Raw genomic sequence first — 19,113 nt, 5'->3', positions numbered from 1 at the left:
CAGGGGCCGCTGCCCAGCCCCGGCGGGGTCCGCGGCCGCCCGGCTGTCCGCCCGGCGCACCCCCCGCCGAGGGCGCGCCGCGGTCCACAGGCCTCGGAGGGCCCCCGCGGGGAGGAGCCCTCCCCGCCGCCCCAGCCCCGCGGGAGCCCGCCGGCAGGAGAGGGCGGCGGCCGGGGCGGCTCGGCGGCGGCCGGGCTCTCCCCCCCGCTCGCCCGCCTCCTGTCGTCCCCCCCCCCCCCGCCCCGCACCTGCGGCGCCTCCCGCCTCGGCCCCCCCGCCGTACCTGGCGCGGCGCAGCCCAGCGGCCTCGGGCGGGCGGGCGGCCGCCCAGCGAAAGAGAAAGGGAAACGACGTGCACCTCCCACCGCCTTCGAGCCCTCCCTCCTTCCCCTCCCCGCCAGGCCGCCGCGGCCGGTCCCAGGGCGGGCGGGCGGGACGGGCGCGCAGGCGCTGCTCCCCGGCCGAGCCCTGCTGCGCCACGGCCCGCAGCGCCGCTCCGGGGCGGGAGCCGCCGGCAGCCCCCGAGCCGCCCCGCCAGCCCGGGCACCGGGGGCCACGGAGGCGAGGCGAGGCGAGGCGGCGGGCAGGCGGGAGGGGAGCGGAGCGGAGGCGCCGCCGGCCACAGGTAAGCGCCGGAGGGGCCGCAGCGCAGCCCGCGGCCCCAGCCCGCTCCCAGCGGCACGTCACTCGCCCCGCTTCGGCCCCTCCACCGTTTCTTAAAAATAACTTCAGCCTCTGCCCGTGGAAGGGTGAAACTTAAACCCATTTTTCCATCCCTCGAGAGCAAATACTGAACCACTGGGCTAAGTTAGGCCCAAATCCTGTAAACAGTTATACATGTGCTTCCCTCTAACCGGGACCTACTAGCCAGAGAACGATTAAGCACGAGTGAAAGCTGCCTCCGTGGTTCAACGCATCTGCTTTTTGCTCTCCTGTTCGCGGAAATGCACCATATTACCAGGAAATTCTCCATAAAACTAAAGCTGCTTTAACGGTATTTTTCAACGGCACTATTTCTAGCAAATTTCTTCTACGCTCCTTGTAACAATAATCACAAAATTAGAAGGAGGCATTTCCTGTATTAGCTGCAATACCATCACATTACCTGTGACTGTGCTAGGTCTTTGCTTTTCCATTCTGCATTTGAAATAAATAATCATTTTGCGTTGGCCCTCCAAGGCAGTCTCCCTTTCATCCTTGGGTATGTGCTGCAATAGCAGAAGGCTTTAATAGCGTATGCCTGCTCCTGCCGTCCATTCCTACTTCTGGAATATTTACCCTCCAGTAGATCTCCATTTACATCAATTCAGTTGCCAGGCTGAGTCAGGTGCATTAAAAACTGTTACAATTAAAGTTACAGTGCAGTGGTGAATGCATGATAAACCTGACACAGAGTAATTCAACAGAATGTGCATAATTTTTCCTGATAAAATGTTCATCTTGCATGAGATTATTTCTCCGCAACGTGAACAAAAGTTTATAAAGCTAAAAATCTTTTGAAGTAGCATGTGGTATAGTTTAACAAAAAGTTGTGTTTTGATGGTTTTGGCCTTCTACTGTTAACCATTGTTTGCATTATTATACCATAAAGCACTCGCTGCCAAGTCAAAGGTTAGAGAATGCTAAACTCTAACAGAGGAAGTAGACAACATACAATATATATACCTCATGGGAATATTTTAATTAGTAGCCACATTCTGTCAGTTTAGCAGAAGTTGACATTTTTCAGAATGAGCACGAGAGTGGCCCTGCTTGAAGGTAGACTAAGCATGATACAGTGTTATCAAACTTATATACATGCATTTTAAACAAGCAACTGCTGATGTTTCAAAATGACTGCCTCTGATAAGATTTGTTTTAAAAACAAACTGGATTCTAAGTGAGATTTCAAAGCATAGTTTATCAAGTGTCCCTCTTGGGGGAAAAAAAAAACCCCAAAACATTTTCTAAACAAATTTATCAGCTAGGCTGTGTGTACACAATAATGGATACACAATGTTCTATTCAAGCACATTAAAAACACAGAATTACATAATTTATTATACTGTGTAGCCCATACAGTAAGAGTTGCACAGCAGCTGTGATACTTCCAAACATACACAACTGGTATAGATTCCCACAAGCCATACTGAAGTCCCTCTTTTAAGGTCTAACAGTCTTATGCCGGGTAAGTGACAGTGCACGTGGCAAATTCTTGCCTCATCTCTCCACAACGTAGGAGCTTTGTTGTGCTGGTACCAAGCTGTATTTATGAGATACTGAGTGCCCTTAACTGTCACTGAACACGACGAAAGTTGAGGCATTCAGCACCTTTCAAGACCACAACATACAGAACAAATGAGAAGCAGAAGCAGCTCTCATTTCATTATCAGAGGAAAGTAGTATAACAAAGATCCTTAAATACTTAATCCTACTTTATATCATGAGGAAGCAAATTAAATTAAGAAATGCTTATGAATTAATTATAATTTCAAAGGTAGTTAACTCCTAGCATTGCATACAACAGGTTTATTTAAAAATATAGGGCCATATAAGCGATGTGAGCATTTTGATCTACTTATAGCAGTTAAAAGGTAACAGAGGAATAGTGTTTGAATCAAACAAGGCGGTCATTTTCATATTATGAGAGAAACAGAATTAACAAAATAAACTGAGCTAGTCAGAGTAAATATATATCATGTATTAGCAACAGCAAATGTGGTATTACAGAGAGGGTGATTATAGCCCTCAACTCATTGATGAAAATACAGCTGCTCTCATTTTTCCGTGTTTGTTAAACTTCTAACTTTCCTATCAACTGACTCGTACTCAGCAGTTCTCAGAGTGTCCTCTAACACAGTACTTTTTTTTTTTTTTAAACTAAGTCTTTTTTTACATATATGAGCTTGTCAAACACATAGAAAATAAAGACTGGTTTCTAAGCATTGTCAAAGTAGAGGAGTAGTTTGTTGAAACCCCTGAACAACTACTGGATCATCCTAATGTGAAACAGAGTAATTCTTTACATTTAATACAAATAAAATGTATCTTTTTAAAGGAACAGCCAGGACACTTAAGAACTTGCGAACTCCAAGCATTTCATTAATTTTACTCATTCATGCAGCTCCAACATTTTTGAAAAATACCAATGCTTGATGTTAATTTTCAAGTAAATTCCAGAGAGGAAATAAATATTGGTCAATACAGCCAAGTTCTCAGTAACATTTGAAATGAGTGAATAATTCTAATTCTGCAAGTAGATCCACATGAGTACAACCTTACATCCCTATAGAGCTACACTGGAGTCTGTTTCTAGGCAAGTCTCCAACTACCCTCCAGTTATCCTAAGAGTTACTTGTATTTTGTAGATGGAAGAATTACTGGGACACATCTGGCCTGGGAAAATAATGAAAAAAAAAAAAAAATCCCTACTTTTCTTAAGAGACATTGTGGAGCAATTTGAATGATTTTTAAAGGGAAGCGATGGCATTCATATTCACCTTCACTGAATACTGAGTCTCTAGACAGCTGATGGAAATGCTATTTTATGACTTTTAAAATTTTGAAAACTTCACAGACTTGCTTATGTTGGAAGACCCCTCCTGAGATCATCTAGTCCAACCCCTCTGCTCAAGCAGGGTCAGCCAGAGCAGGTTGTCCAGGACTGTGTCCTGCTGGGCTTTGAATATCTCCACAGATGGAGGCTGCACCATCTCTCTGGGCAATCTGTTCCAGTTTTGACCACCCTTATAGCAAAAAAAAGTTTTCTTGTGATCAGATGGGATTTCATGTGTTTCAATTTGTGCCCATTACCTCTTGTCCTGTCAGTGGGTACTGCTGAGAACAGTTTGACTTCCTCATCTTCATTCCCTCCCACCAAGTATTTATACATGCTGATAAGATCCCCCTGAGCCTTGTCTTCTCCCAGCTGAGCAGTCCCTGCACTCTCAGCCTCTGCTCATATGAACGATACTCCAGTCTCTTAATCATGTATGTGACCCTCTGCTGGAGTCGCTTCACATCTTTCTTGTACTGAGAAGCCCAGAAGTGGATACAGCACTGTCCAGATGTCACCTCCTCAGTGCTGAAGAGAGGAAGATCATCTCCCTCAAACTGCTGGCAACTTACTTAAAATTACTGCATATTTACTCAGGTATGAAAAACAGACCAAATGTAACCACTTTTGGATCTTTTATTTCCAGTGTTAAATTCCCTATCCACTAGAACAGCACCATACACTACCCCACTAACTAGGTTGGAGGGAGCTTTGGACACCATTTGTTCCAATGACCCTGCTCAAAGCAGGTCTAACATTAAAGTTAAATCAGATTGCTCAGGGCTTTATCCAAATCAAGTTTGAATATATCCAAGGATGGCAATTCTACAGCCTCTCTGAGCAACCTGTCTCAACCCTTGGCAATCCTCATTGTGGAATTTTTTTCCTTAGGTCCAGTTGGAATTTTCCTTGCTGCATCTTGTGTACTTTTCCATATACATGAATAATTTACTAGCAGCAAGTAAACTTAACTCTTACTGTCATTATCACTGTCTTTGCCATTATCTTGGGATCATGTGTCTTATTTCTTTGCTTTTTAGGCAAAGAGTAGTAACATTGTTTATCATATAAAGAATATTACTATGCTCAGTATGAAGACTGTCTTTGATTTGATAGGAAACAATAGGAATTAGGCTATTCTTATCCCCATCTCTTATTTGTGAAAAAGATCAGCAATGAGATTTTGGGTTTTTACTGTGAGGGTTTTTCTTCATCCCTACTGAGCTCTATATAAGATGCTGTATATTAGCACATAATAGCACTTCTGGGATATATATAGCATTTCTTTCTTTATGCTTACTCTTCTTTTATAGTCTAAAGTAAAGTAGCAAAGCAGGTTGCAAAATGCTAACATCTGTATTATTATGCCATTGAAAATAAGTAAACAAGGCAAATGCATTCAAGATACATTTCAAGAGTAAGGTAAAATTGTGTCACAAAGTGTTCCAACTTTGCTGAACTAATTTCAAGCAAATTTTAAAAAGTAAGAGAAATCATAAAGTAAGTTCCTACAGGTTTTATAATAATTGGCTGCTAGTAAAGGAGAGGGAATCAATTTAGTGAGTCTACCAGGGGAAAGATGAGCAGATCTGTATTGTTAAACATTTCCTTGGCACACTTAAATACGGATCAGCCATAGCACACTGTCTCTTTCCAGCTAGAGAAACAGAGAAAACAAGTAAGGAACAAGGCCATAGCAGTGGGAGAGGGAGATTGCCACTGCAAGGAAAAAAAAAAAAATCACAACTGTGAAATAAAATTGACTAGAAATTGTCACTAGCATGAAGGAGACAAGTTAACTTTAGCCACTTGGATGCAGTGGTTGAAGTGAAAAAAATACCTGGTTTTGAACATATTATTAGCTGACCATTAAACATACTGAGGGAAGATCTTGTGACCAGCTTGACATACCTGCCTGTGAATAACAGATTGAAGATCTGTGGTTACAGTCTTCAGGGGTATTGCAAATTTAAAAATACCAATCTATCACAGCAGAATTGAAACTATTCAGCTGAAAGCAGCTGTAGATTTAAGTGTGATGGGCATATTTTTAAAAAGTATTTGCCTCGTGTTGCCTTGATTATTTTGTCACTATTTTGTATTTTTCTTTTGAAGAATAATTTTAATAGGCATGATGGTATGCATCAGACACAAACACCTCCAGAAACTTCCCAGAGAAAGTGGGACAAACTTCTAAAATATTAGTGACCAAATTTTCTATTCAGCTACTCTAGTGTCCAACTGTGAGAACTGTGATCAGCTTTTGTTGTTTTCGGGTTATTTTTAAGCACAGTAAAGGTACAGTATAAGCTGCCATGTAGCGAAGCTGGCTCTTCACGTGAGAATGACCTAACTGACATTATTTTGGCTTCAAAGGCAAAAATTCTTCATTATGGTATAGAGCCTTGCATTGTGCCACAACAATTTTTTTTTTCTTCATATGTAATTGATTTTTGGTGACATAGTGAAGAGGGGTTTGCCTTTGAACCATCAGAGATTCCTCACTGGGAGTGATGCAACAGCAGGAATTATACAAGATGTGCAATCAAGAGGCTTCTGTGCCTCCATTTGCCTGTGTGCTTGGTTTCAAAACAATGATCTGTGGTAGAGGCTACTACAGATCCTACTACTACTACTACTACTGCTGCTATCTGTAGTAGTTCAAATACTGGTGGTATCCTCAACCTCTTCTGGTTTTGCCTTATGGCACACTGTAGTTTCCATGCACTTTGGTCTCCTGTACTACATCGCCTTTAGATTTTTATAGGGTATTGAAAAAAATGTTTTGTGGTTCGTGACATGTTCTGTAGGCTGAAATGAAGTAGGCATTATTTCACAGTTGCCTGTAATTGTGGGGAACCACAGAGAATGACCAAAGTAGTCTTTTACAGTCCTATGTTTTATATAAATTCATAGCAATTCTGTATAAGTACTTAGAACAAGTAACAGTCACACATTTTTGTACCAGCTTAAAGAAGATGCATAATTTGAAACAACCCACCTTGGTTCTAAATAAGCTGCTCTCCATGCACCACAAAGATCTTGCATCTTCAGAATTACTTTTCTGGTCTCTAGCCAGTTATTTCACTTCCACTGCATAGTTTGTTAGACTTTGTCTGAACTCATGGAAATGATGCCTGTGTTGCCATTTCTGTTATTGTATAATCTCTAACACTTCTTAACTACTTTACCTGTATTTCTATCTGATTACATGCTTCTGCCAGTTCAGTTTCCTTTTACTCTGTACGATAGTATCACCTGCTAATTCTGTGACTTTTCCAGAGACAATCTACTCGGGAATTAATGCTATTTCAAGTCTCCCTGCTACTGCACAATGGAAGAAAATAAATCAATCAATGACAATCAAAGCCATATTATCAGAAAAAATTCCAGTGGTGTAACATGCACAGGCCAGCCTGAATATAGCTGTTGTCTGCATGGGCAAGACTGTGTCTCTTCCATAGATTTTCAGGATCTGTTGGTCATGGGGCAAACACCTTGCCAACTCTGTGTATGTATCCTGCCAGAGGAAAAGTACCTCTATAGCAGTATAATCATAGGTTTCAAGTTTTCTAATTGGGTCTTGATGAAGTCTATGCTTTTCCACAAAACATCCTAATGGCTATTTGCTATAATTCAATTACTTTTTAAAAAAAAATCCTTGTTTCTGTCAGCATTATATTGCTTCTTCCATTCTATACTGCATTATATATATATTATATATATAAATATGTATTTTATATTTTTTTTTCCACTCTTTTTTCCCCTGAAAATATCAAAGCCACTTACAACAACATATAGAGCTCAGCTAAACAATAACATGAAGTGTTCAAATAGTTTTATAAAAGTGTCATCTTTCAATCTCTGGGAAATAGAAAACAAACTGTAAGAACCCTCCAATGACTCCCGCTAAAATTGTTACTGGCAGATTTTGTTTCTTACAGTTGAAAACTGGCAGAAATGCAAATCAAATTGTATCACACATGTCAAACAGCTTCACAATTATGCAATCAACTTGCACTGCAAATTCAAAACAAGACTTGCTACTAGATCTTAAGTCAAAACAAATTTAAAACTCCAATAAGCTCAGCAAAAACAATCCTCAAGAAATCTACTCATGCTATTATGATGGCAGAACCAGCAAACAAAGAGGCTTGAAAGGAAATAGAAAAGTAGCAACCAAATTGCCTCATCTTTTACAAGACAAATTAATGACATTCACAATGTCTTAGGGAGTTAACTACCCTACTTCAATTGATTTTTAACAGGAGTTCTGTTTCCATCTCTCTCAAGAATAAAACCTTTAACTTAATAACACAACGTTAGATGGACTCCATTTCATTTGAACTGCATGGGAAGACTCTCATTCACGGGAACCATCACTTTGTCTGCCAATTAAAACAGTAGGCTTCATTGGAGGAAACTTAATATAGTTACTTGTGAATTTCATTTTTAACTTGTAAAATAAATAGAGAATGTTCTTTCTGGATAAATTAAGAGAACATAGGAGGCAGACCAAGATACTCCAACCTTAGCTTTACATCCTCGTATGATCTTTTTTGACAGCAATTTAGCATATATAGAGAGTCAAACTCTGTGCAGCAACATGTTCCATGTGATCCAGTCCATCCAATCATATGACCATAGTCACAGCTGAATTTGGCCTACTGAGTTAGATAAAAGACATTATCTCCACCTTTCCCTAAGAATAAGCAAAACCAGAAGTTCTTTATGTATTTTGGACATTTATAACAGTTCACATTAACAAATGGGAGTCACTCCAAATAACATTTTACTGAAAGCATTATCTTGAAATATTAATAATTTTTATCCAATATACTAATGGAAAAAGATTAAGCAAAACTTATACTTTTAATTGATTCTTCATTTGAATAATACGCCAGTTTTAGGGAGAGACAAGCTCAGGATTCTAGCCAGAAGCTATTCTCAAGTGAACAGTCACTCCTCAGCCCATAACTTGGCATCATATGCCAGTTCTGCAGTCACATTAGCTTAGGAAGTTGACAGTGCTGGTTTCCCAACTTTAGTCCCATGACTGCAGTAAATCAGGAAAGTTTGCATAAGTGGTGCCTGTGTCTGACATTATCATCACTGAGTTTTCTAAAGAAAAGATGTATAAAACAATTCTCAAGTATGCAAAAAAATGTTTGAATTTTTTTTTGCAATTACAAAATCATGGCCTTCAGACTCTGCCTGCATGTGAACAGCATATTCTGGGTTGATGTGCATTTAATCAGATTGAGCACAAAATCAACCATACTGTGACACTATGTTTACCACCCCTGCATCTTGAACTTCCTTTCTGTAATGCTTTGAAGTCTGGGTCCAGCACAGTTGTAATGAGATCACGTGGCTTTTAGCTGAGTAGGCTATGGCAATTTGGACTCTCTTTTTAGGCTCTGGACAGAGCACGGTTGAGTCCCTCCCAGAATACAAAGAATATACACAATCCTGCTTTTAAAAAGCTGTACTGTCTGCAGAAGTTCATTCTCACATTACTAACTTGTCCAGTCTCATCAACTAGACAAGATCATGAACTACTTTGCTAGAAAATTCTGTAGGAATAAAATGATGGTAAGAAATGTAGGTAATACTTCAGGAGATTACATGCTTTTGAGTTTAAGAAATCGGTTCTTAAGCACACTAGTACAGGCAAAGCACTTCTAGAGATGCAGTTATTTGAATAAAACAAAATAATGTCTGCTTTGGTCCTTAAATATCTAACGGCACTTACTGAAAAGGTCTGACAAATGCTCAAATTGGACAATTCCATTAAGATTATTGCTTTATATTTAGAAAAACAGATCTTTATTTCCTCTTCAAAAAAGCTGTCATTTAGCAAGAATAACATTCTTGCTAAATTCACTACATTCTCCTGCAGGGGTATCTATACTTAAGTGGCAAGTGAACTATGTTTATATATCACATTTAGGCCCTGATTCTATAAACACTACCATTCATGCTTCACTATGCATGCCCATGGTCCATGCAAGTCCACAGTCCAGCTCATTAAAGTGGGTGACTATTCACTTGCATCAAGCTTAGTATGTAACTCCATGCAGCAATGTACATATATGTCACCTCCTTACATTTTATAAAGGTGTATAAAATCAGCAGAGAGCATGCATCATTCTTTACTATTGTTTCATACCTCGCTGCGATTTCTAATCTGTATTGCAAGAGCTCCAAATCCTATAGTCACCATCAAACACTATGAGATTCTAAGAGATGAGATCTCAGATATAATACCTCAGCTTGAGGTTGCCAGCTGCCTTTTTTTTTTTACATTATCAACACATTTAAAAAGAAAAAAAACAAACCCAAAACCTTTTCACTTTCAAAATTTTTCACAATTGGTAATGAACTGAGCTGCCTGTTAACTACATTTCAAGAACGTTTTTCTAAAGTAAATGATAAACTATGCTAAAGATATCATACAATATCTGACCTTTCTATATTACTGCAACCTGTGTGCACTTTGCTGAGGTTTTTTTAGATGTGGCTATTTTCTTCGGCACTGTGGTAAGTTTAGGTTCTAGAGGCTTAAAGCTAGAAGGTTTCACCTATCAATTTACATGGCAAATCTCACTCCGTTCCCTAATCTAATATCCTTGGTAGGCTTTTAAGAATAAAAGGCATAATACTCTTAAAATTATTCCCCTTTATCACAAATGCATAGATGGGAATATGAATTTTTGACAAGGTATTTGGCTTATGAGAACTTGTTGATACATATAACACATAGCCTGCTCCTATCATCATCATGCTGTCTATTTAATAATTCAGATTTAAATACAAGACCTTAGTTGCCACAGCTCAGTAGGAAAAAAATTAAGGAGATTTACATTTTCCTGCTGAGAAATCTGGAATGCTGTCTAGTATTTTATCCTTGTGCCTTTTAAACTTGTCAGAAACACTGGTGCCATCATAACCCTCCATCAGTCAGGAACTAAAATATGTATTTCGGGGCTATGTCTTCCACTAAGCAGCAACTTACCAAAATCATGAGAGAAACCATTGTTACAAAATACATCAAAAAGAGACACCTTCAAACACAGACTGCCAATTTACACTTTTATCCAATATATTTTAAATCTATTGTACAAATTTCTTCATTGCATCTGTTGGTCTCTGCATTTGTACCAGTGAAGCAATACCCCTGCCCTTTTTTTTTATTAAAAATGTCAGTGAATAGTGTAAAAATAGTGTCAAAAATGCAAGAACAGTTGAAAACCCTCAAGGTGAGCTATTGAAACTGCTTCCTAATAATCCTATTTTTAATAGGATAATAATCCAAACATAAGTAGTACATAGACCTGTTGGAGTGAGTCCAGAGGAGGGCCATGAAGATGATCAGAGGACTGGAGTGCCGCACTTTCTCCGCTGCGACAATCTAGGGAAAACGACGCATCGCCAGGGACTCGCCCTGGGGAGAAAACGGACCAACACAGATACTGTGGATCAAACGGTTTCTCCGTTTATTAACTGCGCAACACTCGGTTATATATGTTTCTAATATCTACTCACACATAAGCCATTTGTTGATTGGTTAACATGTGCCGTTCACGCGCTTAAACAATAGTCTAATTGGATAAAGTCTTCTGATCACGCGAATAGTTCCTCCACCTGCATGCTGTCTTGCACCCTGTCTTCGGTCACGTTGCCCTCCTGTTATCAGTCACGTAGGCCCGACCTTGTTCTACTTTTGTGCTTACTTCAACAAACTTATAACAAAGAACAGTAGTGTCTTGTGCTAGCAAACAGAGAATAACAGTTGTGCCTTACGCAGTTTCCCTCGTTCTCCCACAAATTCTCCCACACTGGAGCACCTCTCCTATGAAGACAGGCTGAGACAGTTGGGGTTGTTCAGCCTGCAGAAGAGAAGGCTCCGGGGAGTCCTTATAGCGGCCTTCCAGTACCTAAAGGGGGCCTACAAGAAAGCCGGAGAGGTACTAGTAGTGGTAGGGCATGTAATGATAGGACATGGGGTAATGGCTTTAAACTGAAAGAGGGTAGATTTAGATTAGATATTAGGAAGGAATTCTTCACTGTGAGGGTGATGAGGCACTGGAACAGGTTGCCCAGAGAGGCTGTGGATGCCCCATCCCTGGAAGTGCTCAAGGCCAGGCTGGATGGGGCTTTGAGCAACCTGGTCTAGTGGAAGGTGTCCCTGCCCAAGGCAGAACTAGATGATCTTTAAGGTCCCTTCCAACCCAAACCATCCTATGATTCTATGAGTCTGTTTTGTGTTAGTGTCCCCCATTCAATAAGGGCAAACTAATGCATTTTAGTGCAGAGACTCAATAATATCCCTGAAAACTACAATTTTTGGTACAATTAAGGTGGTGCTAACAAAACCACATAAAAAGATTGTTATAAAGAAGAGAAACTGAAAGTATACAGTTTTGCTGTAGATAGATTACAGTCACTTTTTTGATGAAGGAAAAAGTAGCTCCATAGTTTGTCTGGAGTCTAGGACCACCTGTCCAAATCTTTAAAAACATAATTTTTACTTAGTAACAAGGTCAATATTATTAATTTTAGAGCAAACATCCTCACTATGAACACAACCTTTCACTGATGTTATTGTCCAAACCACTGGCACTGATGTAAACGGCAGCCAGTTTAAATGGTATTTAGTGCCCAAAGAATAATAAACTTGTAACCGCTTACAAGAATACTGTAAGTAATTTATTTAGCATAGACAAAAGATGATGAAGATCCCTATTTCTTTGATAAGTGTCTCTTCTTCAAAGCCACGGAATACAGTAACATTAATCAGACAAGATACAAATATTGACAATAAATAGTGAAAGGTAACTGCTACTCTACCACATGATTTTCTCCCTCTGTTTATGATTTTATCATACGAAGTGCTTGAAGAGCCACTAAGATGATTAAGGGATTGGAACATCTGTCATATGAGAAGAGGCTGAGAGAACTGAGGTTGTTTAGCCTTGCTCTGGGGGGACTCTTATCAATGTGTATAAATACCTGATGGGGGAAGTAAATAAGACAGAGCAAGAGACTTCTCAATATTGTCTAGTGATGGGACAAGAGGCAGCGGACACAAATTGAAACATGGGAAATCCCATTTAAACTCAAGGAAAAAAAATCCACTGTAATGGTGGACAAACGCTGGAACTGTTTGCTGGATGAGGCTGTGGAATCTCCATCCTTGGCAATTTGTCTAGTTGACCTTGCTTTGAATAGAGGGGCTGGACTAGACAAACAGACAATGAGGTGGACTGAAAATTGGCAGAACTGCCAGTCTTAAAAGGTTATGATCAGCAACACAAAGTCCAGCTGGAGGTCAGTCACTACTGGAGTACCCCAAGGGTTGATAGTGGGACCGGTACTGCTTAACGTCATCATTAATGACCTGGTGATGGGACAGAGTGCATACTCAGCAATTTTTCAGATGATGCAGAACTGAGAGGAGTAGTTAATACACCAGATGGTTGTGCCACCACTCACAGGGATCACAAAAGGCTTGAGAAATGGGCCTACAGGACTCTTACGAAGTTCAACAAAGGGAAATGCAAAGTCTTGTATTGCAAGGAATAGCCCCTGCATGAGTACATGCTGGAGACTGATGGGCTCAAAAGCGGGTTTGCAGAGGAGGACCTGGGTGTCCTGGTGGACATGAAATTAAACACGAGCCCGCAATGCACCCTTGCAGTAAAGAAGGCCAACAGCCACCTGGGCTGGATTATGAAGACTATTACCACCAGGTCAAGATAGGTGGTGCAACACATCTGGAATTCTGTGTCCAGTTGTGGATTCCCCAGCAAAAGAGACATGGACATATTGGAGACAGTTTAATGAAGGGCCACAAAGACGACTGGAGGATTGACGTCTATCACATGAGGACAGACTGAGACAGTTGAGAGTGTTTAACCTGCAGGAAAGAAGGCTTAAGGAAGATCTTACCGTTGACTATAAATTCTTGATGGAGGATGGAGGGAGGAGTAAGGAACACTGAGCAAAAGTCTTCTCAGCGGTGCGCAGTGGAAGGACAAGAGGCAATGGGCACATATTGAAACACAGGAAATTCCATTTAAACATCAGGAAAAAAAGGTTTTTACTGTGAGGTTGTGGTGGTGCATTTCTTCCCCCTCTCTCGGCTGATCTATGAACTTGGGAAGTCAGGGGCAATATAAAGAATGGAAAAGGAAAGGGAATTATTTGCAAAATGTTAGGCACCTGCTTAGAAGCCACTCTTAAGGAAAGGAATAACATAAATAGGGAAAGACAAGATCTGAGGTATGATATTGAAGGCAGGAAAGCAGCTGAATTAATACTACCCTTGAAAACTGAGCAGCTGCAGAAACAGAAAAAGGAGGAAAAAAAAAGTTGGAGAAAAGGGTTGAAATGATGCTTATGCAAGTTTCTCATCTCCCTGACATTGTGCAAATTAGGAAACTAATTGTATCCCCTGAAGAATGGGATGGGAACATATGGGGTGACCCCGATAATAGCTATGCAAGGCAAAATAATCCTCTGTCTCCTTTAGATCGCCCTGAGTATGAGGCCAGGCCCATTATAAAAACAGAAGGAACCACTGGACCTCAGGGTAGAGCAGGAGATCGTACCCGAAAAACAACGCCATTCGATCCAATTCAGATTTGCAAGAACACTACAGCCATAAGCGAGGGGAAACTGAAACAATACCTATGGTGAGTATGTCTAACTGGGAGAGAGAATCTTACTCAATGGTGGTGAAGGCAATGGATTCTGAGGGCCTGGTGTCTTTCCAAATGCTGGACCTGAACCCCCAGACAATCCCCACTCAATAACAAGTAGAGTGGCATACTGGGCTGGCAGAATAGATATATTAGAGAGAGGAGAACCTCTGTGAATACCTATTAAATCCTTGGACGAGCTCTCTACAGCTATTACAAAAGCTGCCTGTATCCAGGTGGTGCATGAACAGGGCCCTCTTAATGTTCCCGTATCCGCAACTGTGGATCATGACATGCTAAATCAAATCTACCTACTCCCGATATAATCCAAAGTGATAATGGCTCACACTCCTAGTGTGAAAAGGTGCAAGAGTGGGCAAAACAGGAAGCAATTCAATGGGTATTTCACACCCCCTATTATCCTCAATCAAATGGGATAATAAAAGAGCCAATGGTCTGCTGAAAAAGAGCCTTAAGCCACATGAGGCCCAGCAGGACACTCGATTTTAAAAAGTACTTCACCAACTGAATAATCAGTATGAGCCCACTGGGAGCCCAGTAAGCCGAGCATTCTTTGCAGAAGCTGAACCTGATTCTCCCCCTTCTCATGAGAGAAAATGTCCGACAACGTTACAGCCAGGACAACCTGTTATGGTGAATCTGCCACAAATTGGAACTGTGCCTATGACTCTAACTAAACCTCATGGCCCGCTTGCTTGGGAAGCTACTGACAGCAGTGCTGCAAAACACAGAATCAGTGCTAGGTGGATTTATCCTGCATCATAAAAGGGGTAACCTCTTTGGCCTTCCCCACTGAAACTTCTCTTTCTTTTCTATTTCAGGAGAAAATGAATCTGTATCAATGGCAACAACAACAATGGCAATATGTCCCCAGTTTAATTTCAATTTTTCTCTTAATTGGGATAAGTGTAATCCCTTCGGTCCAGACACGAGACCCTTGGGACCATGCCCTACTAAATTATACCGGAAGTATTTGAATAACACCAAAAGATAAAAGAAACCTGAACCTTGCTACTTTGGTAATACATAAAACCAAAACATACCTAAAGGATACATGAAAATGGGAGACATTATACATAGAAGGATTTAGGATACCAATGCATTGGGCACAACCCAAAATAATGTTTCTCTAGCTCTTAGCTGCATCCAAGCCCAGTTGTGGATACAATCTACTGTGGCAGCAATTATAACGGAAGGCGATGAAGACACCTTACCCACTGAAATTCAAAAGATAATTTGGGAAAATGTAACTAAATTTGAAAGAGAATTCCAATCTTGGTGGCATCTAATCAATTTCACTTTTGACCATGCCAACAGTAAAGCCACAGTTTTTGTTTTGACAATATGCAATGCTTCGGTATACACCATATACCCAATCATTGCGCTGGGATTAAATCACCATGGAACTATACTCTATCCATTGGAACACAGAGTATGGGCCCAACAAAATAGAAACAAATGGCAGACTATTGATGTTGATGCATGCGTTGTATGCGAACAACAGGGGTTCACTTGTGAAAGTAATACCATTAATGCTCAAGACATTTGTCTTGACACTTAACAAAATGTTTATCATTTTGAAATATATCCTGATGAAACCCATGAAACTTGCTTATATATGCTGGAAACGGATGTGTTTGTATGAGAACCCTTTGTGATTCTATGCTTACAGACAATACCACCATGGAGATATATCATCACTCAAATACCTGTATTTGTAATTTTACCAGAACTGTGAGATGTGATTTTAACTATTCAGCTCCTGTCACAACTTACTAATTGCTACAATCAAACTACATATCATATCACGACTTACTACCTACCCCCATTGGAATGCATCTTACATTGGTGAGAAAACTATTGCAACATAATGACCTGAATCAATTGCTAAAACGAATTCAGGACAATGGACAAAACCCCCTAATTACTGTCAATCATGATGCAGAAAAGATACACCATATCCTGGAAAGAGTACAGAAAGATGGAGAACATCACTGGTGGGATACCTTGTTTGGATGGTCACAGGTAGCGACAGGAACTTTAAATCAAATATTAAATCCTATAATAATTTTTCTCATTTCTGTTATATTATGGTAGTTGTTAAACATTGCTTTATATATTAGAATGTGGAGAATAGTCAGACAAATATCACTGTTACAAAAACCTCCTCACATATATAATATTGCTTAATTATATCTGTCAAACATTTAGAATTAAGCAGACCTACAAAGAATCTCCCTCAAATTACAACTGGAACATGGCATTGCTCTGTTTATAGGCACAGAGGCAAGAGGTGACCACACCGCCACTCTGTGAGAGAGAGATGGATTGACTTTTGTCACAGGGTAGATTGGTGGTGCGTTTCTTCCCCCTCTCTGGGCTGATCTATGAACTTGGGAAGTCTTGCTAGGCCTTAGTATAAGTGTAATGAGTTGGGCAGTTAAGAGTCCCTTGACCGTATCAGGAACTCTTGCATGGCTAAGACAGGAAGCTGCACTGACTGTACCAAGGACTCCTGTTGCTTGGCAGAGCCTGGGGATGGGAGTAGAGATAATTAGTCATTTCTTGACAACCGTGGGACATATCTCAGTCCTCTCCTGACAGCCTTGGAACATCCCGTATCTGAATCTTAAGTCATTCTCTGACGGCCTTGGAGCCTTCCTTATCTGAATTGTAACTCATGTGAAATGGTACCAGTGCTACTGGAATCCCAGTAATTTGCTGAAACCACTCCATTTCATGACAGAGGTTGGTTGAACACTGGAAATTTTTGCCCAGAGAGGTCGTGGAGTCTCCATCCTTGGAGATTTTCAAAACTCAACTGGATAAGGTCCTGAGCAACCTGCTCTGGTTGACCCTGCTTTAACCAGGGATGGTGGAATAGATGACCTCCAGAGATACTTTCCAACCTCAATGATTCTGGGATTCTGTGAAATACTAAGCAGAATTACTCAATAGTTTTGGAATATGTTCACTACATGCAGTTCTAGGCTACTTGTGAACAGAAAGTGTTAGTAATTCCACTTGAGTCTGAGCTGTATCAGAGGTGTATGCCATGGTGAATGCTGTGGTCTTGTCTCACGGCCATGACATTGGTCCCTCGTGAGCGTGCAGCATGGATACTAGGGATGCACCCAAGCATGCACTGGCTCTGTCACTTCCTTGTCTTCATTATCTTATGGGATCCACTGTGGTGAGCACCATAATGCAAACTAAACAAAAGCTACTGGGTTTTCCTAGAAATATCACAGATCGGTATCATTATATTACACATCAGCTCTGTGTCCATTCCCATTTGCTCCATGATGTGTCTAAAAACTTCAAATTATGAAGAAGCTACTGTACATGCTAAATAATTTAAGGACAGATTTAACATTATAGTAAGCTTGCTGGAATAGTGCATAACAGCAAAATACACAGTCCTGTTAAACTGGATTAATAGCTGCTTTGCATGTCCCAACTTCCCTCTTCTTTCCCTTCATTCAAGTTTTTCCCTTTCTCTTGTCCCTTCTGCATTCCTCTGCTTTTACAGGTTGCTACATTTCTTAGAGGCATCAAATTTTAACTCAAAATCTGATGAGCAAATTTACCTTTTAGCTTCCAGAAAAATAATTGTGTTTTCAAAATATTATAGCTTTGGGGTAGAGGTGTTACTCCATGTTACTTATGTAAAAGGAGCCTAAATCCTTCTTGAAGAGGAAAACTCAACAATCTCAAACTGCAGAATATGTCCTTCCATAGTAGAGAATTCTACTCAAATCAACTAAGTTTTTTATTCAGTGCACTACTTGGCTCTTGAACACCTATAGCCCAATTGTCATAGAGCAGAATGTAATTTCAGAAGTGGGTAATTCATGCTGGAAATGGGCTCTCTCTTAGAGGTGGTTCAGGATGAGGATGAGGGTAACTACTTTTAGGGTCTGGGCTATGTATTACCACTATCCAGCCCTAGGGAAATCTGTGTAAATCTATATTGACTCAAGCTTTAATTATGTTTATTTCTTGCTTTTGTTAAATCACCAAGGAAATCATACTTGGGAATTCTGGGGCAACTGTCAACTAGTATTCCCCAGCAAAACAGCTTTGTTGAGCAAAGAAGCCACAGAGGCATGCCTTCTGGTCTTCTGTGGGTAAAGGAAGAATCTGTGTATTATGGGGCAGGGAGGGCCAGGGGAAGACAGAGGAAGGGAAAAGCTTGCTTCTACAGGAGAATAAATCAGAAGTAAATCTAAAGGTTGACTGCAGAATTTAGTAAAGGAGTAGAACAAAAGCTGATCAAAATAAAACAATTTTTTTGAAAGGGAAAAGCAGATCTACTCTTTAATCTAGCTAACTCCAGTAATTATGGAAGTGAACATATAGAATGTACCTCAGCATAACCCAGCCACACAAGGGTCCAGGGTAAGCTGGGTCCCATTTACTGAAACACCTGACACTATTTTTACTGCTATTTAACAAAGCTGGCTAGACTACACTTAGTGCAAATATATCCATTCAGCTAATAAGCCTTCAGCTGCAGTGGGAACATATCTTTTCAGAGTCCATCTGATCTAAAGAGTCTCCAATCTAAACTGTCTGAAGAAAAGGATGCATTACTGAGCCTGTTTTACACAAAAATTAAAATATTTCTAGCTGGTTTTCCAATAAATTTCTGATGTCAGCCACGCAGAGACATGACTGCCTAGGAATTAAACTTCCAACTCTCAAATTCCAATGCAATGTGTTCATCATAACATTATTCTTCACCTGAATGTTCATTTGACATGCATTTAAACCAGACATCTAATCTCTGAGGTGAGAGATTTTATTTTGAAAAAAATAGCCGTATTGAACACTTAAGCTACATACTGC

General features: G+C 40.5%; 1 protein-coding gene across 5 annotated transcripts in view; it reads right to left on the bottom strand.

Annotated features, from left to right (window-relative positions):
• Positions 1–19,113, bottom strand: part of PCGF5 (polycomb group ring finger 5) — a 76,633-nt gene that overhangs the window by 38,757 nt on the left and 18,763 nt on the right. For 2 of the 5 annotated variants that reach the window (XM_052798416.1, XM_052798420.1), the window contains exon 1: positions 284–404. The exons of 2 other annotated variants lie outside the window; for them this stretch is intronic. The gene's annotated coding sequence lies outside the window, so the exon portion shown is untranslated. Of the gene's footprint in view, positions 1–283; positions 405–864; positions 883–19,113 lie in introns of those variants that run through there. One more of the 5 variants, XM_052798419.1, reaches the window with a different exon arrangement.

Source organism: Harpia harpyja, chromosome 10 (genome assembly GCF_026419915.1).
Source record: "Harpia harpyja isolate bHarHar1 chromosome 10, bHarHar1 primary haplotype, whole genome shotgun sequence".
NCBI lineage: Eukaryota > Metazoa > Chordata > Aves > Accipitriformes > Accipitridae > Harpia > Harpia harpyja.
This window is presented reverse-complemented; position numbering and strand designations above follow the sequence as displayed.